Source organism: Aegilops tauschii, chromosome 5, assembly GCF_002575655.3.
Source record: "Aegilops tauschii subsp. strangulata cultivar AL8/78 chromosome 5, Aet v6.0, whole genome shotgun sequence".
Lineage (NCBI taxonomy): Eukaryota > Viridiplantae > Streptophyta > Magnoliopsida > Poales > Poaceae > Aegilops > Aegilops tauschii.
In genome coordinates this window covers 7,113,375-7,137,902 of record NC_053039.3, presented here as the reverse complement: position 1 = coordinate 7,137,902, position 24,528 = coordinate 7,113,375, and the positions used below count along the sequence as shown (strand labels likewise).

At 42.7% G+C, this 24,528-nt stretch overlaps 1 pseudogene; it reads left to right on the top strand.

The window, feature by feature from the left end:
* Window positions 1-20,500: 20,500 nt before the first annotated feature.
* LOC141023250 (pentatricopeptide repeat-containing protein At5g15340, mitochondrial-like) lies at window positions 20,501-22,835 on the top strand (annotated as a pseudogene).
* Window positions 22,836-24,528: the final 1,693 nt, after the last annotated feature.

The window sequence follows — 24,528 nt, the reverse complement described above, 5'->3', positions numbered from 1 at the left end:
GACAGACCTATTGCAGGAGCAGATGCAGACGTTATGAACGTTTGGCTAGCTCAATATGATGACTACTTGATAGTTTAGTGCACCATGCTTAACGGCTTAGAATCGGGACTTCAAAGACGTTTTGAACATCATGGACCATATGAGATGTTCCAGGAGTTGAAGTTAATATTTCAAGCAAATGCCCGAGTTGAGAGATATGAAGTCTCCAACAAGTTCTATAGCTAAAAGATGGAGGAGAATCGCTCAACTAGTGAGCATGTGCTCAGATTGTCTGGGTACTACAATGGCTTGAATCAAGTGGGAGTTAATCTTCCAGATAAAATAGTGATTGACAGAATTCTCTAGTCACCATCACCAAAGTTAGTAGAACTTCGTGATGAACTATAGTATGCAAGGGATGACGAAAGTAATTCCCGAGCTCTTCGTGATACTGAAATCGACGAAGGTAGAAATCAAGAAAAACTTCAAGTGTTGATGGTTGACGAGACCACTAGTTTCAAGAAAAGGGCAAAAGGAAGAAGGGGAACTTCAAAAAGAATGGCAAGCAAGTTGCTGCTCAAGTGAAGAAGCCTAAGTCTGGTCCTAAGCCTGAGACTAAGTTCTTCTACTGCAAAGGGACTGGACACTGGAAGCAGAACTACCCCAACTATTTGGTGGATAAGAAGGATGGCAAAGTGAACAAAGGTATATTTGATATACAGATTATTGATGTGTACTTTACTAGTGTTTATAGCAACCCCTCGGTAATTGATACAGGTTCAGTTGCTAAGAGTAGTAACTCGAAACGGGAGTTGCAGAATAAACAGAGACTAGTAAAAGTGAACAAAGGTATATTTGATATACAAATTATTGATGTGTACTTTACTAGTGTTTATAGCAACCCCTCGGTAATTGATACTGGTTCAGTTGCTAAAGAGTAGTAACTCGAAAACGGGAGTTGCAGAATAAACAGAGACTAGTAAAAGGCGAGGTGACGATGTGTGTTGGAAGTAGTTCCAAGATTGATATGATCATCATCGCACACTCCCTATACTTTCGGGATTAGTTTGAAACTAAATAAGTGTTATTTGGTGTTTGCGTTGAGCATGAATATGATTTAATCATATTTATTGCAATACGGTTATTCATTTAAGTTAGAGAACAATTGTTGTTCTGTTTACATGAATAAAACCTTTTATGGTCATACACACCAACGAAAATGGTTTGTCGGATCTCGATCGTAGTGATATACATATTCATAATATTGAAGCCAAAAGATGCAAAGTTAATAATGATAGTGCAACTTATTTGTGGTACTGCCGTTTAGGTCATATTAGTGTAAAGCGCATGAAGAAACTCCATACTGATGGGATTTTGGAATCACTTGATTATGAATCACTTGATGCTTGCGAACCGTGCCTCATGGGCAAGATGACTAAAACACCGTTCTCCGGAACTATGGAGAGAGCAACAGATTTGTTGGAAATCATACATACAGATGTATGTGGTCCGATGAATATTGAGGCTCGTAGCAGGTATCATTATTTTCTGACCTTCACAGATGATTTGAGCAGATATGGGTATATCTACTTAATGAAACAGAAGTCTGAAACATTTGAAAAGTTCATATAATTTCAGAGTGAAGTGGAAAATCATCGTAACAAGAAAAATAAAGTTTCTACGATCTGATCGTAGAAAAGAGTATTTGAGTTACGAGTTTGGCCTTCAGTTAAAACAATATGAAATAGTTTCACTACTCACGCCACCTGGAACACCACGGTGTAATGGTGTGTCCGAACGTCGTAATCGTGCTTTATTAGATATGGTGCGATATATGATGTATCTTACCGATCTACCACTATCGTTTTGGGGTTATGCATTAGAGACAGCTGCATTCACGTTAAATAGGGCACCATCAAAATCCATTGAGACGACACCTTATGAACTGTGGTTTGGCAAGAAACCAAAGTTGTCATTTCTTAAAAGTTTGGGGTTGCGATGCTTATGTGAAAAAGTTTCATCCTGATAAGCTCAAACCCAAATCGGAGAAATGTGTCTTCATAGGATACCCAAAGGAGACAGTTGGGTACACCTTCTATCACAGATCCGAAGGCAAGACATTCGTTGCTAAGTATGGATCCTTTCTAGAGAAGGAGTTTCTCTCGAAAGAAGTGAGTGGGAGGAAAGTAGAACTTGATGAGGTAACTGTACCTGCTCCCTTATTGGAAAGTAGTTCATCACAGAAATCTGTTCCTGTGACTCCTGCACTAATTAGTGAGGAAGTTAATGATGATGATCATGAAACTTCAGATCAAGTTGTTACTAAACCTTGTAGGTCAACCAGAGTAAGATCCGCACCAGAGTGGTACGGTAATCCTGTTCTGGAGGTTATGTTACTAGACCATAACAAACCTACGAACTATGAAGAAGCGATGGTGAGCCCAGATTCCGCAAAATGGCTTGAAACCATGAAATCTGAGATGAGATCCATGTATGAGAACAAAGTATGGACTTTGGTTGACTTGCCCGATGATCGGCAAGCAATTTAGAATAAATGGATCGTCAAGAGGAAGACGGACGCTGATAGTAGTGTTACTATGTACAAAGCTAGAATTGTCGCAAAAAGGTTTTCGATAAGTTCAAAGTGTTGACTACGATGAGAGTTTCTCACTCGTATCTATGCTTATGTGTGTCCGAATCATGTTAGCAATTGCCGCATTTTATGAAATATGGCAAATGGATAAATAAAACTGCATTCCTTAATGAATTTATTAAAGAAGAGTTGAATATGATGCAACCAGGAGGTTTTGTCAATCCTAAAAGTGCTAACAAAATATGCAAGCTCCAGCGATCCATCTATGGACTGGTGCAAGCATCTCGGAGTTGGAATATACACTTTGATAAGTTGATCAAAGGATATAGTTTTATACAGACTTGCGGTAAAGCCTGTATTTACAAGAAAGTGAGTGGGAGCACTACAGCATTTCTGATAAGTATATGTGAGTGACATATTGTTGATCGGAAATAATGTAGAATTATTCTGCAAAGCATAAAGGAGTGTTTGAAAGGAGTTTTTCAAAGAAAGACCTCGGTGAAGCTGCTTACATATTGAGCATCAAGATCTATAGAGATAGATGAAGACGCTTGATAAGTTTTTTCAATGAGTACATACCTTAACAAGATTTTGAAGTAGTTCAAAATAGAACAGTCAGAGAAAGAGTTCTTGCCTGTGTTACAAGGTGTGAAATTGAGTAAGACTCAAAGCCCGACCACGGCAGAAGATAGAAAGAGAATGAAAGTCATTCCCTATGCCTTGGCCATAGTTTCTATAAAGTATGCCATGCTGTGTACCAGATCTATTGTATACCCTACACTGATTTTGGCAAGGGAGTACAATAGTAATCTAGGTGTAGATCACTGGACAGCGGTCAAAAATTATCCTTAGTGGAATAAGGATATGTTTCTCGATTATGGAAGTGACAAAAGGTTCGTCGTAAAGGGTTACGTCGATGCAAGTTTTGACACTCAACTAGATGACTCTAAGTCTCGGTCTAGATACATATTGAAAGTGGGAGCAATTAGCTAAGAGTAGCTCCGTGCAGAGCATTGTAAACATAGAAATTTGCAAAATACTTACGGATCTGAATGTGACAGACCCATTGACTAAAATTATCTCACAATCAAAACATGATCACACCTTAGTACTCTCACATAGAGATGTGAACTATGGGTGTTAATCACATGGTGATATGAATTATTGGTGTTAAATCACATGGCGATGTGAACTAGATTATTGACTCGAGTGCAAGTGGGAGACTGAAGGAAATATGCCCTAGAGGCAATAATAAAGTATTATATATTTCCTTATATCATGATAAATGTTTATTATTCATGCTAGAATTGTATTAACCGGAAACATAATACATGTGTGAATACATAGACAAACAGAGTGTCACTAGTATGCCTCTACTTGACTAGCTCGTTAATCAAAGATGGTTATGTTTCCTAGCCATAGACATGAGTTGTCATTTGATTAACGAGATCACCTCATTAGGAGAATGACGTGATTGACTTGACCCATTCCCTTAGCTTAGCACTCTATCGTTTAGTATGTTGCTATTGCTTTCTTCATGACTTATACCTGTTCCTATGACTATGAGATTATGCAACTCCCGTTTACCGGAGGAACACTTTGTGTGCTACCAAACGTCACAACGTAAATGGGTGATTATAAAGGTGCTCTACAGGTGTCTCCAAAGGTACTTGTTGGGTTGGCGTATTTCGAGATTAGGATTTGTCACTCCAATTGTCGGAGAGGTATCTCTGGGCCCACTCGGTAATGCACATCACTATAAACCTTGCAAGCATTGTGACTAATGAGTTAGTTGCGGGATGATGTGTTACGGAACGAGTAAAGAGACTTGCCGGTAACAAGATTGAACTAGGTATCGAGATACCGACGATCAAATCTCGGGCAAGTAACATACCGGTGACAAAGGGAACAACGTATGTTGTTATGCGGTCTGACCGATAAAGATCTTCGTAGAATATGTGGGAGCCAATATGGGCATCCAGGTCCCGCTATTGGTTATTAACCGGAGACGTGTCTCGGTCATGTCTACATAGTTCTCGAACCCGTAGGGTCCGCACGCTTAACGTTACGATGACAGTTTTATTGAGTTTTGTTGTACCGAAGGAGTTCGGAGTCCCGGATGAGATCGGGGACATGACGAGGAGTCTCGAAATGGTCGAGACGTAAAGATCGATATATCGGACGACTATATTCGGACTTCGGAAAGGTTCCGAGTGATTCGGGTATTTTTCGGAGTACCGGAGAGTTACGGGAATACGTATTGGGCCTTATTGGGCCATACGGGAAAGAAGGAAAAGGGCCTCAAGGGTGGCTGCACCCCTCCCCTTGGTCTGGTCCGAATTGGACTAGGGAAGGGGGGCGCCCCCTTCCTTCCTTCTCTTTTTCCTTTCCTCTTTTCCTATTCCATATGGGAGGTGGAATCCTACTAGGACTAGGGAGTCCTAGTAGGACTCCACACTTGGTGTGCCCCCTCCTAGGGCCGGCCTCCTCCTCCCTTGCTCCTTTATATACGGGGGCAGGGGGGCACCCGAGAGACACAACAATTGATCCTTGAGATCTCTTAGCCGTGTGCGGTGCCCCCTCCACCATATTACACCTCGATAATACCGTTGCGAAGCTTAGGCGAAACCCTGCGTCGGTGGAACATCATCATCGTCACCACGCCGTCGTGCTGACGAAACTCTCCCTCAACACTCGGCTGGATTGGAGTTCGAGGGACGTCATCGAGCTGAACGTGTGTAGAACTCGGAGGTGCCGTGCGTTCGGTACTTGATCGGTCGGATCGTGAAGACGTACGACTACAGCAACCGCATTGTGATAACGCTTCCGCTGTCGGTCTACGAGGGTACGTGGACAACAATCTCCCCTCTCGTTGCTATGCATCACCATGATCTTGCGTGTGCGTAGGAATTTTTTTGAAATTACTACGTTCCCCAACAAGAGGCGGCCGGCCAGGGAGGGCGCGCCAAGGGGGGAGTCCTACTCCCACCCGGAGTAGGACTCCTCCTTTCCTAGTAGGAGTAGGAGAAGGGGGAAGGAGGAGGTGGAGAGAAGGAAGGAGAGGGGGGCCGCCGCCCCCTTCCCTTGTCCATTTAGGACTGGGGCAAGGGGGGGCGCGCGCCACCTCCTGGCTGCCCTCTCTCTTCTCCACTAAGGCCCAATAGGTTACTTCCCCAGGGGGTTCCGGTAACCCCCGGTACTCCGGTAAAATCCCGATTTCATCCGGAACACTTCCGATATCCAAATATAGGCTTCCAATATATCAATATTTATGTCTCGACCATTTCGAGACTGCTCGTTATGTCCGTGATCATATCCGGGACTCCGAACTACCTTCAGTACATCAAAACACAAAACTCATAATATCGATCGTCATCTAACTTTAAGCGTGCGGACCCTACGGGTTCGAGAACTATGTAGACATGACCGAGACACATCTCCGGTCAATAACCAATAGCGGAACCTGGATGCTCATATTTGCTCCTACATATTCTACGAAGATCTTTATCGGTCAAATCGCATAACAACATACGTTGTTCCCTTTGTCATCGGTATGTTACTTGCCCAAGATTCGATCGTCGGTATCTCAATACCTAGTTCAATCTCGTTACCGGCAAGTCTCCTTTACTCGTTCTGTAATGCATCATCACGTAACTAACTCATTTGTCACATTGCTTGCAAGGCTTATAGTGATGTGCATTACCGAGAGGGCCCAGAGATACCTCTCCGACAATCGGAGTGACAAATCCTAATCTCGAAATACGCCAACCCAACAAGTACCTTCGGAGACACCTGTAGAGCACCTTTATAATCACCCAGTTATGTTGTGACATTTGGTGGCACACAAAGTGTTCCTCAGGTAAACGGGAGTTGCATAATCTCATAGTCATAGGAACATGTATAAGTCATGAAGAAAGCAATAGCATCATACTAAACGATCAAGTGCTAAGCTAACGGAATGGGTCAAGTCAATCACATCATTCTTCTAATGATGTGATCCCGTTGATCAAATGACAACTCATGTCCATGGCTAGGAAACTCAACCATCTTCGATTAACGAGCTAGTTAAGTAGAGGCATACTAGTGACATTATGTTTGTCTATGTATTCACACATGTATTATGTTTCCGGCTAATACAATTCTAGCATGAATAATAAATATTTATCATGACATGAGGAAATAAATAATTACTTTATTATTGCCATATGAGGGCATATTTCCTTCACCTCCTTCGTCCTCCTTCCCCTCCTATCCCTTCCCCAGATCTAGATCGGGACCCTTACAGGCGCTCATCCTGCTACACCTCCATAAACATCGCCATCGCCTCCACATTGTTCTCTGGTGGCGGCGACCATCCAGGTCGCTCGATGGTTGGAGGGTCCGGTCATTCCTTTGGGGAGGTGAGAGAGTCGCTTGTCTAAGGATGGAGTCTCACCTTGGGCAAGCGATGTCAGTGGCGGCAACCCTAGCGAAGATGTCAACAGGGCGGCCACGGCAACGTCCCACAACCACGTGACGGCGGCGACACGGTCGACATTGAGCGGCGGAGGCTGGGAACACTGCTTCCGCGATGGCCATAGGAAAAAGATCAAGGGAGGATTGGATTGTAAGAGGAGTTGGATCGGCGGCGGCATATCTTTTTTTTCTTATTAGTTTTTTAATTTAGATTTGGATGTGATTGAGGGATGAGGGACTTTATTTTTTTTAGATTGAGGGATGAGGGCAATTTTACCCACGGGTACGGGTACCCGCGGGTACCGTACCCGCATGGGCAGGGTATGGGCACACTTTTATACCCACGGGTAGTACCCATATCCTACCCATTAAGTCATGGGTAGGGTATGGGGATAGTCTTGTACCCATGGGTATACCCATACCCTGCCCGTTTGTGAAGTAATGTTAAGTTCTCGTCAATTAGTCATTAATTTATCATGTGACTCGTCTACTCCTATTGACTTAAGAGTATGTTGTGATTTCTAAATTTTGATATTGGTCAATTACTCATCTATCTATTATTGGGCTGAGATAATTGTTTTTTTGTCAAATGTGCAATTAGTGAGCGTAAAATTGTGAACAACTTATGTACTATTTGTTCTACCCGTTGGGTACCCAATGGGTACGGGTACCCGTCGGGTATGGGTACGGGTAAAGTTTAATACCCATGGGTACGGGTATGGGTAGAATTTTGTACCCACTAACTATACGGGTATGGGTATGGTATTGCTCTACCCTGCCCATACCCTACCCATTACCGTCCTTAGGGCTTATTAAGGTAAGATTAATTATTGTGATTGAGGGGTGAGAGACTTATGGCAAGATTGATTAATTTAGATTTGGTCTTTACAGATTGATTGGAGATTAACCGTGATTGATTATTTTAAATGCCGCATGGAAAGTTACGATCTGTTTAAATAAAATCGGTTTAAAGAGATCATGGTAAAATCCGGTTTAAATGTGTTGGTGGCATAAAAAATGGTGGGGAAGGATTAACCGGAGTGAGGCGATACTACCAACTCAAACATTAGGAGTAGAGATATTCAAATGTCTTAGCAAATGTTGCGTGCATAGACAAAAAAATGCACAATGACATTCCAGCAGCGCTGACTTAGATGGCATTATCACCTGTGTCAATTTTGAATTTATACCCAAAAGTTTCAATAATGCCCAACTATCTATATTGAAGTAATATTTTTTTCTCTTTTTGTGATGTCCTGATTTTCTCATATATTGTATTGTCTTTCCAATAAAATGCACGGGCGCGGCAATACGCGCCTTTATGTTCTAGTGGGTCATGTGAGGAACTACTCAGGCATCTGATACGTCTCCGTCGTATCTATTTTTCCAAACACTTTTGCCTTTGTTTTGGACTCTAACTTGCATGATTTGAATGGAACTAACCCGGACTGATGCTGTTTTCAGCAGAATTGCCATGGTGTTATTTATGTGCAAAAACAAAAGTTCTCGGAATGACCTGAAACTCCACGGAGATTATTTTTGGAAATAATAAAAAATACTGGCGAATGAATCAAGGCCAGGGGCCCATACTCTAGCCACGAGGGTGGGGGGCGCGCCTGCCCCCCTGGGCGCGCCCCCTGCCTCGTGGGCCCCCTGGAGCTCCACCGACCTCAACTCCAACTCCATATATTTGTGTTCGGGGAGAAAAAAATCAGAGAGAAAGATTCATCGCGTTTTACGATACGGAGCCGCCGCCAAGCCCTAAACTCCCTCGGGAGGGCTGATCTGGAGTCCGTTCGGGGCTCCAGAGAGGGGAATCCGTCGCCGTCGTCATCATCAACCATCCTCCATCACCAATTTCATGATGCTCACCACCGTGCGTGAGTAATTCCATCGTAGGCTTGCTGGACGGTGATGGGTTGGATGAGATTTATCATGTAATCGAGTTAGTTTTGTTAGGGTTTGATCCCTAGAATCCACTATGTTCTGAGATTGATGTTGCTATGACTTTGCTATGCTTAATGCTTGTCACTAGGGCCCGAGTGCCATGATCTAAACCTATTATGTTTTCATGAATATATGTGAGTTCTTGATCCTATCTTTCAAGTCTATAGTCACCTACTATGTGTTATGATCCGGCAACCCCGAAGTGACAATAATCGGGACCACTCCCGGTGATGATCGTAGTTTGAGGAGTTTATGTATTCACTATGTGTTAATGCTTTTGTCCGGTACTCTATTAAAAGGAGGCCTTAATATCCCTTAGTTTCCATTAGGACCCCGCTGCCACGGGAGGGTAGGACAAAAGATGTCATGCAAGTTCTTTTCCATAAGCACATATGACTATATTCGGAATACATGCCTACATTACATTGATGAATTGGAGCTAGTTTTGTGTCACCCTATGTTATGACTGTTACATGATGAACCGCATCCGGCATAATTCTCCATCACCGATCCAATGCCTACGAGCTTTTAACATATTGTTCTCCGCTTATTTACTTTTCCGTTGCTACTGTTACAATCACTACAAAACCCAAAAATATTACTTTTGCTACCGTTACCGTTACTTCCATATTACTTTGCTACTAAATATTTTGCTGCAGATACTAAGTTATCTAGGTGTGGTTGAATTGACAACTCAACTGCTAATACTTGAGAATATTCTTTGGCTCCCCTTGTGTCAAATCAATAAATTTGGGTTGAATACTCTACCCTCGAAAACTGTTGCGATCCCCTATACTTGTGGGTTATCAAGACTATTTTCTGGCGCCGTTGCCAGGGAGCATAGCTCTATTCTTTGAGTCACTTGGGATTTATATCTGCTGGTCACTATGAGGAACTTGAAAGACGAGAAAACAAAAAATTATCTCTCAACTACGAGGGGAGGTAAGGAACTGCCATCTAGCTTTGCACTTGATTCACCTTCTGTTTTGAGTAAGCTTGCGACACCTAAACCTGCTTCTGCTATTAATTCTGATATGTCGCATGTTATTGATGATGCCACTTCTGCGATGCATGATACTTATGATGAAACTACTTCTATGCTTGATACTACTGTTCCACTTGGTGAATTTCTTGATGAACAACTTGCTAGGGCTAGAGGGAATGAAATTATTGAAACTGATAATATTGATGAAAGTGATAATGAAGGCTCTCCCAATAAATATGAATTGCCTGTTGTGCCTGAGGGCTATGTTATGGATGAAGAAACTAAAAGATACTTTCTTGCTTGCAATGATAGAAGTGATCTTAAGAAATTATTAGCTAAGCTTAAACAAAAAACTCTGAATGCTAGAATGAAATATGATCCTGCTTATGCTACTTCACCTATCTTTGTTACTGATAAGGATTATGGATTCTCTATTGATCCTGATATAATTACTTTGGTTGAATCTGATCCTATCTATGGCTATGAATCTGAAACTGTTGTGGCACATCTTACTAAATTAAATGATATAGCCACCCTGTTCACTAATGATGAGAGAACTCGCTACTTCTATATCCTTAAAATATTTCCGTTCTCATTGAAGGGTTATGCTAAGATATGGTTTAATTCTCTTGATCCTGGTTGTGTGCGTAGTCCCCAGGATATGATTTATTACTTCTCTGCTAAATATTTCCCTGCTCATAAGAAACAAGCGGCCTTGAGGGATATATATAATTTTGTGGAAATTGAAGAAGAGAGTCTCCCACAAGCTTGGGGGAGGCTTCTCCAATTTCTTAATGCTTTGCCTGATCATCCTCTTAAGAAAAATGAAATACTTGATATCTTTTATAATGGACTAACCGATGCTTCCAGAGATTACCTGGATAGTTGTGCTGGTTCTGTTTTCAGGGAAAGAACACCGGATGAAGCTGAAATTCTATTGAATAATATGTTGACAAATGAAAATAATTGGACACTTCCTGAGCCCATTCCTAAACCAACTCCTAAGAAAAGAGGTGTTCTATTTCTCAGTCCTGAAGATATGCAAGAGTCAAAGAAATCTATGAAAGAAAAAGGTATAAAAGCTGAAGATGTTAAGAATTTACCTCCTATTGAAGAAATACATGGTCTTAATTTACCGCCTGTTGAAGAAATATATGGTCTTAATCCATCACCTATTGAAGAAACTCATGGTCTTGATAACCCGACACAGGTAGTAAAGGTAAATTCTCTCTACAGATATGATAAAGCTGAAATCCCTCCTACTAAGTTTGCTAGCCAATGTTTGGATGAGTTTGATAACTTTATGGTTAAGCAAGAAGATTTTAATGCTTATTTTGGTAGACAATTAAAACAAAATGATTATATGATTGAACACTTGGGTGATTATATGTCTAGAGTTAAAGGTGAACTTAAACTCATTAGTAAACATGCTTCTATGGTTACCACTCAAGTAGAACAAGTACTTAAAGCTCAGAATGATTTGCTCAATGAATTAAATAGTAACAATAATGATTTTGCTGTTAGAGTGGCTACTAGAACTGGTAAAATGACTCAGGAACCTTTGTATCCTGAAGGCCACCCTAAGAGAATTGAGCAAGATTCTTAGAGAAATAATATAGATGCACCTAGTCCTTCTAAAAAGAAGAAAAAGAAAAATGAACGGACTTTGCATGCTCCTAGTGAACCTGTTGTTGACACACCTGAGAATCCAAACGATACTTCTATTTCTGATGCTGAAACACAATCTCGTAATGAACATGAAACTAGTGATAATGTTAAGGATGATGTTCATGTTGATGCTCAACCTAGCAATGACAATGATGTAGAAATTGAACCTGCTATTGATCTTGATAACCCACAATCAAAGAATCAACGTTATGATAAGAGATACTTTGTTGCTAGGACACGGTAAAGAAAGGGAACCATGGGTTCAGAAACCCATGCCTTTTCCTCGCAAACCATCCAAGAAAAAGGATGATGAGTATTTTGAGCGCTTTGCTGAAATGATTAGACCTATCTTCTTGCGTATGCTATTAACTGATATGCTCAAAACGAATCCTTATGCTAAGTACATGAAAGATATTGTTACTAATAAAAGAAAGATATTGGAAGCTGAAATTTCCATCATGCTTGCTAATTATACTTTTAAGGGTGGAATACCTAAGAAACTAGGAAATCCAGGAGTACCAACTATACCATGCTCCATTAAAAGAAACTATGTTAGAACTGCTTTATGTGATCTTGGAGCCGGTGTTAGTGTTATGCCTCTCTCTTTATATCGTAGACTTGATTTGAATAAGTTGACACCTACTGAAATATCCTTGCAAATGGCTGATAAATCAACTGCTATACATGTCGGTATTTGTGAGGATGTGCCTGTTGTAGTTGCGAACGTTACTATATTAACGGACTTTGTTATTCTTGATATTCCCGAGGACGATAGTATGTCTATTATTCTTGGAAGACCTTTCTTGAATATTTCAGGGGCTATTATTGATTGCAACAAAGGCAATGTCACTTTTCATGTTAATGGTAATGAGCATACGGTACACTTTCTGAGGAAACAACCTCAAGTCCACAGTATCAATTCTATTGGAAAAATTCCATCGATTATTTTTGGAGGTTTTGAATTTCCTCTTCCTACTGTCAAGAAGAAATATGATATTCTTATTATTGGGGATGTGCATATCCCCGTTGAGGTAACATAGTGTTATTCGAAATTTCTCCGGTTTCATGTTACTCGAAATGAGTTTGTTAACAAGACTTGATCAACCTTGTTAATGGATTCCTTTTGATGAGCATGAGATGGATGAAGTTAGAAAGCACAACCTTCTGTACCCTCCTTTTACTTTCTGTTATTTAGTTGAAATAAAGTAAAAATAGCATTTTTCTGCCTGTTTTCTAAATTATCCGTGCAATATAAAAATACCCCGAAAATAAAAGTTCTCTAAATGCCCTGCCAATTTAGGATTTTTTCTGGAATATTTGAGAATATCTGGCACTGAGAATACAACATGGGGAGCAAGCACCTGGGCACGAGGGTCCAGGGCGCGCCCACCCCCCTGGGCGTGCCCCCTGCCTCGTGGGCCCACGGTGCCCCCCCCCCTCCACTTATGCCAGCCACCACACACTTCTTCTTCCTCCCAAAAAAATCACCATCTAGCTCAAGCACGAGTTCTAGCTCATTTTGCTGCGATTTTCGATCTCCTTGCTCAAAGCACCTCCCACAAAATTGCTTTGGGGGATTGTTCCTTGGTATGTGATGCCTCCATTGGTCCAATTAGTTTTTGTTATAGTGCTTTATTCATTGCAAATTTGTGCTGCCTAGGTGACCATGTTCTTGAGCTTGCATGTCAAATTTATATGGTTCCAAGTAGTTCTAATGCATGATATAGGTTCTAGGCACTTGTAGGAGTAGTTGCTATCAATTTTGTTGAGCTTGGTTCACTTTCATTTGAAGTTACTAAAAATTTCAGAAATTCTCAGAAAATTATGAAGAGATTTTTGAGGGGCTCATCGAGCCGAAGCTCGAAGGAAAGCAAAGTGAAGAAGCAGAGAGGCCCAAATATAATCTGCCTCGCACCACGGAGGTTCGGCCGTGTGAATGGCCTTCCGATGATTTCTTGAGAGCAGCCGGGATTTATGATGATTTTTATGAATTGGCTGAGAATGCAGGCCTCACCGACTTCCTCCGCGACCAACGCGAACAGTATCTCTTACTCACCAATACTTTTGTGCAAAATTTCTACTATTATCCTAAGGAATCACCTCCTTGAGTAGAGTTTAATTTATATGATGTGGTTAAGAAGATGTCACTATATGAATTTTGCAAGGTTTGCAAAATACCTTTCGAGGGTAGCTTAGAGGAACCACATCGTAAAGATGTGGACGGGTTTATTGACACTATTACTATAGGGGAAACTAGGAAGGTTTCCGATGCAAGAATCACTAGCATACATTTTCCTATTTTACGCTACTTTGCAATATTTGCTAGTCGCTGCTTAATTGGTCGCGGAAACTGTGGAAACCTTAGTGTTCCTGATATTATTATTTTGTTCCATGGTTTATTCCGTGACGACTCTGTTAGTATGGGCGGTATTATTGCCAAACGGTTAAGTCTGAACCGTACAAAGGGCCCCATCTTTGGAGGTGTTTATGCTTCACGCCTTGCTGCATACAATAACATACCTATTAGGGACTATGAAAAAGAAGAAAAATTGCTGCCTACTGTTTATTTAGATTATAAGAGTATGGTAGCGCATGATTTTATTGTAAAGAATAGGGAGGGGGAGCTTAAATACAAATTGTTCTTTGATAAACATCATCCTGAGACTATTACCTTGCCTACTCCTTCCTTGTTTGATTTATCTGCAGGCCAGTATCTCATTCCGCTGGCGGCCATTCACACCTACCAGAACCCTACATCAGCCACAGAGCCAGAGTCGGAACCACAATTTGATCCTCCACGACAGTCTAATTACCAGTGGGATCCGTAGATGATTGCCAACCAGTGGCAATCAGAGTCTTCTTCATCTCAGTACGACCCCAACTACAACTTTGGATATCCGCCAGGCCATCCGTGGCAATAAACCAACTTAGGCCAAAAGCCTAAGCTTGGGGGAGTACGTATCTCTCACCGACATTACATTCATATTCACACACTCATTGCTAGATGTCGGTGCTCATGCTCTTTCACTGTAATATCCATGCTAGTTTTTTTTCCTTTTATGCTTTCTTCTTATGTGTTTGATAAACCTTAAGAAAAACCAAAAAAATTAGTTGTAGCTTTTAGCTAGTTTACTTTCTTGCTGTAGTAGTAATAATTAAAAGAAAAACCCAAAAAGATTTCCCGTTCTTCTTTTGCTTGTTGGGAGCTTTCCCGTGTAAATAGTTTTATTTCTTTTCTTTTCTTTGGGGGTCGATAGGAGAAGACCATGATTAAATTGTTGAAGTGGCTCTTAAATGCATTATTGCTGATTTAACCAAGAGCCCATATTGCCTTGTCTTCTCCTGTTTATTGAATGCTCGCAGATTCCAGCTTAGTCCAATGCACGTGCACTATTATTATTATTCACATCATTCGGTTGTGCAAGTGAAAGGCAATTATGACGATATATGATGGACTGATTGAGATGAGAGAAGCTGGTATGAACTCGACCTCTTTTGTTTTGTAAATATGATTAGTTCATCGTTCCTGATTCAGCCTATTATGAATAAACATGTTTGCAATGACAATTAGAGATTATAGTTGCTTATGCCATGCTTAATTATCTAGGAGTTTATAATGGTTTACCTTGCGTGCCAACATGCTATTAAAATGGTTGTGATGTGGTATGATAGGATGGTATCCTCCTTTGAATGATTCAAGTGACTTGACTTGGCACATGTTCACACATGTAGTTGAAACAAATCAACATAGCCTTCACGATATTTATGTTCATGGTGGATTATATCCTACTCATGCTTTTACGCAATGTTTATTATTTTTAATGCATGTTCATGACTGTTGTCGCTCTCTAGTTGGTCGCTTCCCAGTCTTTTGCTAGCCTTCACTTGTACTAAGCGGGAATACTGCTTGTGCATCCAATTCCTTAAACCCCAAAGTTATTCCATATGAGTCCACTATACCTTCCTATATGCGGTATCTACCTGCCGTTCCAAGTAAATTTGTATGTGCCAAACTCTAAACCTTCAAATGAAATTCTGTTTTGTATGCTCGAATAGCTCATGTATCAACTAGGGTTGTCCGTATCTTCCATGTTAGGCGGGTTATTCTCAAGAGGAGTGGACTCCGCTCCTCACTCACGAGAAAATGGCTGGTCACCGGGATGCCCAGTCCCATGCTTTATGCAAACCAAATCAAAATAATTGCAAACAAAACTCCCATGGGACTGTTGTTAGTTGGAGGCACTCATTGTTTCGAGCAAGCCATGGATTGATGCTTATTGGTGGAGGGGGAGTATAAACTTTACCATTCTGTTTGGGAACCGCCTATAATGTCTGTAGCATGGAAGATATCGCCATCTCTTGGTTGTTATGTTGACAATGAAAGTATGCCGCTCAAAATATTATTTATCTCTATTTCAAAATCGAGCTCTGGCACCTTTACAAATCCCTGCTTCCCTCTGCGAAGGGCCTATCTATTTACTTTTAAGTTGAGCCATCACCCTCTTATTAAAAAGCACCAGCTGAGAGCACCGCTGTCATTTGCGTCCATTACTATTAATTTATATTGGGTATGACTATGACTGGATCTCTTTTACCATGAATTACAATGTTTAGTCAGTCCTTGAGCTTTAAAGGTGCTCTGCATTTATGTTTTGCGGTCTCAGAAAGGGCTAGCGAGATACCATCTTGTTATATCATATCATGATTGTTTTGAGAAAGCGTTGTCATCCGAGATTTATTATTATTGCTCGCTAGTTGGTTATGCCATTGATATGAGTAAACATGAGACCTAAGTGTTATTGTGAATATGGTTAGTTATAATCCTTGCTAAAAACTTGAATGCTGGCTTTACATATTTACAACAACAAGAGCAAACAAAGTTTGTAAAAGTTTTTCTTTATCACTTTCAGTTTATCAACTGAATTGCTTGAGGACAAGCAAAGGTTTAAGCTTGGGGGAGTTGATATGTCTCCGTCGTATCTACTTTTCCAAACACTTTTGCCCTTGTTTTGGACTCTAACTTGCATGATTTGAATGGAACTAACCCGGACTGACGTTGTTTTCAGTAGAATTGCCATGGTGTTATTTATGTGCAGAAACGAAAGTTCTCGGAATGACCTGCAACTCCATGGAGATTATTTTTGGAAATAATAAAAAATACTGGTGAAAGAATCAAGGCCAGGGGCCCACACCCTAGCCACGAGGGTGGGGGGCGCGCCTGCCCCCCGGGCGCGCCCCCCTGCCTCGTGGGCCCCCTGGAGCTCCACCGACCTCAACTCCAACTCCATATATTTGTGTTCGGGGAGAAAAAAATCAGAGAGAAAGATTCATCGCGTTTTACGATACGGAGCTGCCGCCAAGCCCTAAACTCTCTCAGGAGGGCTGATCTAGAGTCCGTTCGGGGCTTCGGAGAGGGGAATCCGTCGCCGTCGTCATCATCAACCATCCTCCATCACCAATTTCATGATGCTCACCACCGTGCGTGAGTAATTCCATCGTAGGCTTGCTAGACGGTGATGGGTTGGATGAGATTTATCATGTAATCGAGTTAGTTTTGTTAGGGTTTGATCCCTAGTATCCACTATGTTCTGATTGATGTTGCTATGACTTTGCTATGCTTAATGCTTGTCACTAGGGCCCGAGTGCCATGATTTCAGATCTGAACCTATTATGTTTTCATGAATATATGTGAGCTCTTGATCCTATCTTGCAAGTCTATAGTCACCTACTATGTGTTATGATCCGGCAACCCCGAAGTGACACTAACCGGGACCACTCCCGGTGATGACCGTAGTTTGAGGAGTTCATGTATTCACTATGTGTTAATGCTTTGGTCCGGTATTATATTAAAAGGAGGCCTTAATATCCCTTAGTTCCATTAGGACCCCGCTGCCACGGGAGGGTAGGACAAAAGATGTCATGCAAGTTCTTTTCCATAAGCACGTATGACTATATTCAGAATACATGCCTACATTACATTGATGAATTGGAGCTAGTTCTGTGTCACCCTATGTTATGACTGTTACATGATGAACCGCATCCGGCATAATTCTCCATCACCGGTCCAATGCCTACGAGCTTTTCACATATTGTTCTCTGCTTATTTACTTTTCCGTTGCTACTGTTACAATCACTACAAAACCCAAAAATATTACTTTTGCTACCGTTACCATTACTTCCATATTATTTTGCTAATATATACTTTGCTGCAGATACTAAGTTATCCAGGTGTGGTTGAATTGACAACTCAACTGCTAATACTTGAGAATATTCTTTGGCTCCCCTTGTGTCAAATCAATAAATTTGGGTTGAATACTCTACCCTCGAAAACTGTTGCGATCCCCTATACTTGTGGGTTATCCGCATCATCAGAGAGGCGGTAAGGTTGATGTAGAGGCTAGAGACTTGCAACGGCGGAGTAATTATTTCGGGTCTCGCTCTGGGGTTTTTGTAATATTTGAAAATTTATAGCGTCGGAATTAGGTCAGACGGAGCCACAAGGGCCCCTCCTAGGCACTAGGTTAATATGTTAGTTCCCAAAAGTGATATAAAATGACATATAAAGCATACAAGATTGATAATATAATAGTATGAAATAATAAAAACTTATAGATACGTTGGAGACGTATCAATGCTCCGGTGCATAACGGACGGCTAAAGCGTGCTGATAATGTCAAGAGAGTTTGGGGTAGATTGAATTTGACATGAAAGGAGTCCGTAAAGAGAGATCTGAAGGAATGGAGTATCACCAAAGAACTAGCCATAGACAGGGGTGCGTGGGAACGTGCTATCCATGTGCCAGAATCATGAGCTGGTCGCAAGATCTGCTGTTGGGCCTAGGGGAAGACATTGTGGGATTAGTTTGTAGATAATTGGCAGCAAGAGTGATAGAAACCTAAACACTAGTTTACAAATTGTTGCACAAGGGGTTGATTTGATCCTAAAGATAAAGTTCAATGTTATGGTAGATTTATCTTAATTATTTCTCTTGTAATTGTGAATGCTTACATGGAGGATATAATGATCAATAGTTATTTGTCCAAGTAAAGGCAGTACCTTAGCGCATGCCTGCCCGCACAATACTTATCGAAACAACAAAAGGTAACTCAATGAAACTTGGTGAAATTCCTGTGTGTCCTCAAGAGCGTTTTAATCACTATAAGAAACACAATCACTTGTCCTTAGCATATGTAAGGATTGTGCCACTTGTTGCACTTTATTGTTATTGTTATTGTTTATCATTTTATGCATTATCTTGCTACCAAATGCCCTATCAAATTACTTTTATAGATTTTGGAGTGAAACCTTGCTAAAAACTTCTTATAGATTCCTTTTGCTCCTCGTTGGGTTTGACACTCTTATTTATCAAAAAGCTGCAATAGATCTCCTATACTTGTCAGTCATCGGCCGTCCAATGGTCGGTCACTAACTAGTCACTACTGTTATCTATAGCCAGTCAGTGTTTGTGTTTCCTGATACATAAAAAATTGACATCACACATGGTTATTGTTATGAAGCCCATCACTATCGGACACCTATGGCAAAAAGAACACCATTTGATAGAGTTCCACATACATATAGTTCATCCAACACCATCCACAACATATACACACTTTTAAGCAACATACAACAGAAACACTATTTGAAGCATGACAAACAAAAGTTTCACTAGGCTAAGAACAAAACTTCAAATCAACTACGTAACTATGCCGGCTCAAAAAGGAGCGATCTCCCCTACACTCTGCTGCGTGTAGCTATCTCCTTGCTCGGTGAATTTACCAACTTTTTTTTTCCTTTTTTCACACTTTCATTTATGAACACTTAATAAATATCTTGCAGATTTTGTGAAATTAAAGAACATTTTTAATTTTTCAAATGTATTTAAAGTTCATGCACATGTTTTAAGTCTATGGATATTTTCTAATTTGTGAAGCTTTTTTCTAATTCATGAACATTGTTTGAGGTCCACTCATATTTTGTAAGTTCATTAATGTTTTTAAAAATTATGGTTTTGTTAATTTGCAACATTTCTTTAAATCAACAAACATCTTTTGATTTAACAACCTTTTTCAAATAAATAAACAACGGCTAGTTTTTTCTGAGCTAGCACTGGAGTGAGCGAAAAAGAACTAAGTGAACGAGGAGCAGGGAGCCGAGTTGAGCGAGTGAGGGCTTCATGGGACCGCATTATAGCAACAATTTCATCCTTTCAACATGAAATAGGAGTTCCCAAGGGATGTCGACGGACACTGACGCTGAAACGTGCAAGGACACTACAACCACACACAAAACAACTCCACTCTCTTATCAGAACAAATACCGTCTTTAACAATAGCCTAACACAATATATGTATGAAAAAACACCGCTAGAACATAATTAAAACTCAAGTCAACGCAGATAAAACAACCGACAACAATAACATGCTAGAGAAAAAAAGGTTATCCCCACATGCTTCAAATAAGAGGGTGACACACAGGAGCATGGAGACTAGGCCGGCCCATTGGCGCTCGATACCGACTCGAACAACATATTGTAGGGAATGCTTTTTTTTCATTCTACTTTCCAACTTTCTTGGCTTTTACTTAGTTTTTTTCATTCTTTTTTAGAAACACATCAAAATTTATTTTGTTTTGAAGGTAACAATTTTTTAAATCTGAATATTTCCTTAGATCATTATTTGGTAACATGAACATTTTATGAAGAAAACGAGAATAGTTTTTAAAACTTGTGTGGATTTCTTTTGGCACGCGCTTGCACGTAGAACACACATGGGCCCGCCCTACATACCTGGGCCTGGGCCTCGTATTCTTTGACGCCAAAGGGCGCCCTGCTCGTCTTCTCGTCTTTATATCAAAATCGATCTCAACGCCGGCCGGCCGCCGGAGTGTCCCTTCCGTCTCCTCCTCCCTTGCATTCTCCTCGCGCCACCCCACCCGTCCCCTCCCGGACTGTTGGGTCACTTCGGAGTCAGTGAGCGGCCACCGTACGAGGCTACGGCCATGCGACTGCACTGCGCCGCGCTCCTCCGTGGCGCCGCCTCGCTGCCGTCTCTCTCGCTGGTGGTCACACTCCACGCTGCCGCGCTCCGGAGAGGCGCGTTCCAGCGCGATGTCCGCGCACGGGTCGCCCGCCGGACTCCGCGCGCATGCTGTTCGACGAATTGCCCGCACGGCATCTGTCCAGCACACGGACGGTGCTCGGCCTGTTCCGCGGACGGGAGGGGGAGATGGATGACAAGGCGGTGACGGTGGTCCTCGCCGCGTGCGCGAGGGCCAGGATGGTGGGTGAGGGGAGGGAGGTGTTCAGGAGGATGATGAGGCCGGCGCTGCAGCACTATGCGTCTACCGTGGAGATGCTGGGAAGGGCAGGCGAGGTCGAGGAGGCAGAGGGGCTGATGAAGCCGATGGAGGCGCCCCCCCGGACAGGGTGATGTGCGTGGTGCTAGCTGCTTTCCGCCCCCGGGCGCATGGCCGTGTCAATGTTGCTGAGAGAGAGTGGCCAAGTCGATGTATGGCAATGCATGCATGAATTTGGCCAACTGAAGATCAGAGCTCTCTGACACGGTTGGGTTGGTTCCTTGGTGGTAATGAGTACAACACAAGCCCCCTGGCTGATGGAGACCTGAAATTTGTACAACATGATCCTTGGTCTACCTGCATGGATCTGTCCTTCAGCAACCTGACTAATTGCCCTGTTTGTCGTCGCCCCATTACTCTGCTGGTACCTACTGAAGTTGCTTCCCTGCCACGTGCTGAACAAGAAATCGCTCCTATTGTGCACTGAATTGAGCAATACAATGGCCGTTTTACTATAGCTCCTCACAGTATAACTCAGGTAAACCTGCCATATCTTCTGGACATAGTTTCTTGCACATGTCGAGTGCCATTGGAATTTGGACTGCATCCTTGCAAAAGCCCTAACAGCACTTGGTTTATTAGCTCTTTTGTCACTTTCAGATCGTTGGCCTAATGCCAATTTATACCTCTGACAATAGAACTGAGCATACAGAGTTGTACTATTAGATTTTTCTGGTGAACTCCTTATTAGTTGAGATCTAGATCAGGCTATATATAGTAGCAGTTGTATTATCTCCACATACCTGTACGGTACAATGTCCTAAATTTGCAAGAGTAACCCGTCGAATATGTTTAGAAATAAATCCAGTGAACGAGACTGAATTGTCCATCAGAGGGTACAATTGAACTCAGTTGATGATATACTGTAGTCACACCTAACTAGTTGGGTAGAATCTCCACGTAGTCCACCGAGTTAATAGATGTTCAAGTACATGCAATCCTCAGCTTGGCAATCGCTAGAAATAGACGGAACAAAAATGCACTAGGGAATCCATCGCTACTCTTGTCTATATTGAAACACTAGTACACAAGTGGTTGTGTGCCGTAGATGAGTGGAGGTTGTGCCCTAGATCATAGCAGGAACTCTAAAGGCTTCAACTTATGAAGTATAAGTATTGCAGTTAAGACTTAAAGAGTTAACTACAAATTGCTTCCAAGATCTTAAACTCTAATTTCACGTGGGACATTAAATTTCTTGCCAGCTGCTTACATTTTCCCTTGGTGTCTTTAAGGTTTTTTATAGAGCTGAGATGGTCAGAAGACATGCTCTTTCCCCGGGTGACTCCGACTTGCAGGAACCGCTTCAAAATTCTAGGTTTTCTTTGTCCTGCTTCTCATGTGTGCTGCGTACTTGTAATTATGAACCTATCATTATAAAACTACTTTTGTTAGTTGCAAGGATAGCGAGTCAGTAAATAAATTGAGAACAATCTTACTTCTTGTCCTGATCTGTTGAAAAAAAAGCATGCCGTCTTTTCCATGGTTTACTGATGGTTGCCATGGTCTGAAATGAAAATGTAACCAAACTTGCGAGTCCCAGTTTGAGATCCCTGGGCTTTGTCAAGCTGTTCTCTGTTATAACCTGCTCCAATCATTTGCTACTACAGATTCATGCTGGATGTGAACTGCAAGCTAAACATGCTCTTTTGTCGTATAAATTTGTCTTACGGTTGTTCTGTTTCTCATCTCATGCAAAAGGCAGTGCTTTGACAAAACATGTTCATGATGTAGTTAGGCTGTATTGCAGTTTAGATGCCCCTGATGAAGCGAATTCCGAGTTAGCCAAACGGAGAAGCAAAGCACTGGCCGTGCACTTGTATACGTACAGAAGTTCCATCTGGAACTCCTCTTTTGTGGTTTCTCTTCATAAACATAGCACCAACGGTTCGCATGGATGTTTTCGTAGTGAAGTGAAGCATCCCGAGAAGAGATTCAGTCAAAATCACGGTCAGCCTCTGACACCCGCATCACTCCCAGGGCGACTCGGGTGGCGAAACCCTAGCAGCCACCCAAGACCCCTCTTCCCCGTCGCTCCCTCGCCGCCGCGAAGGATATGCAAGGCGGGCCAAGCCCCTCCCAGCGGACGGCGGCGGCAGGGCTCTCCCTTCCAGTGCTTGCGTCAGGGCGTGGAAGATGTCGGGGCGGCTGCGTGCCCCAGCGCGTGCCCGGCGGCAGATCTGGCGAAGGCAGGCGCGTCCGGAGTCAGTGTTGTTCCCCTGCGGTGGAGGGCGCGAGGTGGTGGAGAGAGCGGGCGCCGGCAGTACATCGTCTCGAGGTCCGAGCGGGCTGGATCTTGGCCCGGCGGGCCGGTGGTGGCGGCGGGGATGTTCTGTTCACGTCCGGCTCTGGTGGTGGAGGACTGGAGGTAAGCGGCGGTGGGTGGTGCTCTTCCCCTTCAGCAAGCTCTACGAGTTGCATGCGTTCCCTTGCAGCGTGTGTGCCATGGTTTGCTGCTGTCCGCCTTGGTGCGGATGCATAAACATGACTGCTCCGGCTTTCTCTTGGTGGCGCCGGCTGCTTTGGGAGCTGATTGGGTGGGCTGCACAGATCCGGGTGAAACTCTTGCAAAGACCTTGTCGATGCCGGCGGCAATGGCGTCTGCGGATGTCGCTTCCCTCCTTGGGGGTGCCGTCGAGGAGCTTGTTGCAACCCCACAGCTTATGTCTTCAGACTCCGGGTGAAAACCTTAGATCGGGCATTGCCGGAACGGATGACGGTGTTGGCTTCCATCACTCTTTTCTTGGAGACGTCATTTGAGGAGTTCTTGTGGATGGCTGTCGTGACGCAGCTGGCAGAATGGGGAGGTTGGGTTCGTGGTTGGCCGGCGGGGGGCATGTGTTCTGTAGGTGGTGGTGGTGGAAGTGCTTTTCTGATTCAGAACAGGCTAAGGTTTGTCTCCAGCTCTGGTTGGCCTCCTCTCAGGGATGTTCGTGGCGACGGTGAGATCTCGGTGTTCGACGTCCTTCGAAGATGTTACAGGTTCTCGTTGCTTTGCTTGGTGCCCAGGTTTGCTGATTTTGTGAAGGTGCTCGATGTAACACCAAGAGGAGGTGCACTGCTTGTCTCGGTGGAACATTGCCCTTCGGTGGCGTCTACGGTTTTCGTTGTCGCGATGTCGCCTTGGTGATGGGATGCCCTTCGATGGTGTTGCGACTCTCCTAGGTCTCGAAGGTGAAGAGTGATCGCTGGGCAGCCTGGGGACTTTGGCCTCTCCATCGTCTCGACGTCGGGTATCCGTTCGATTGATCCAAGAAGACTCCTCCCTTCTCTTCTCGGTCTGTTCCAGCGTCAGGTGCCAGGTTCAAGGCTTGTACTACTAGGCATAGCTCGTTTCGGTTCTCTCTCTGTTTCCTTGTCCCTTCTTGTGGGTGTCGTGTGCTACATCTTGTAGCCGTTGTGTTGTATCTTGCTCTGGTTTATGAAAATGAAAATGGTTCAGGCCGACTTTTGCCCGCCGTAGCAGCTTCAAAAAAAGTGAAGCATCCCGTATTATATTCGACAAGGGTTGCAGCTGTAGGTAGGTACCTTGGATTTGGTCCCTGCT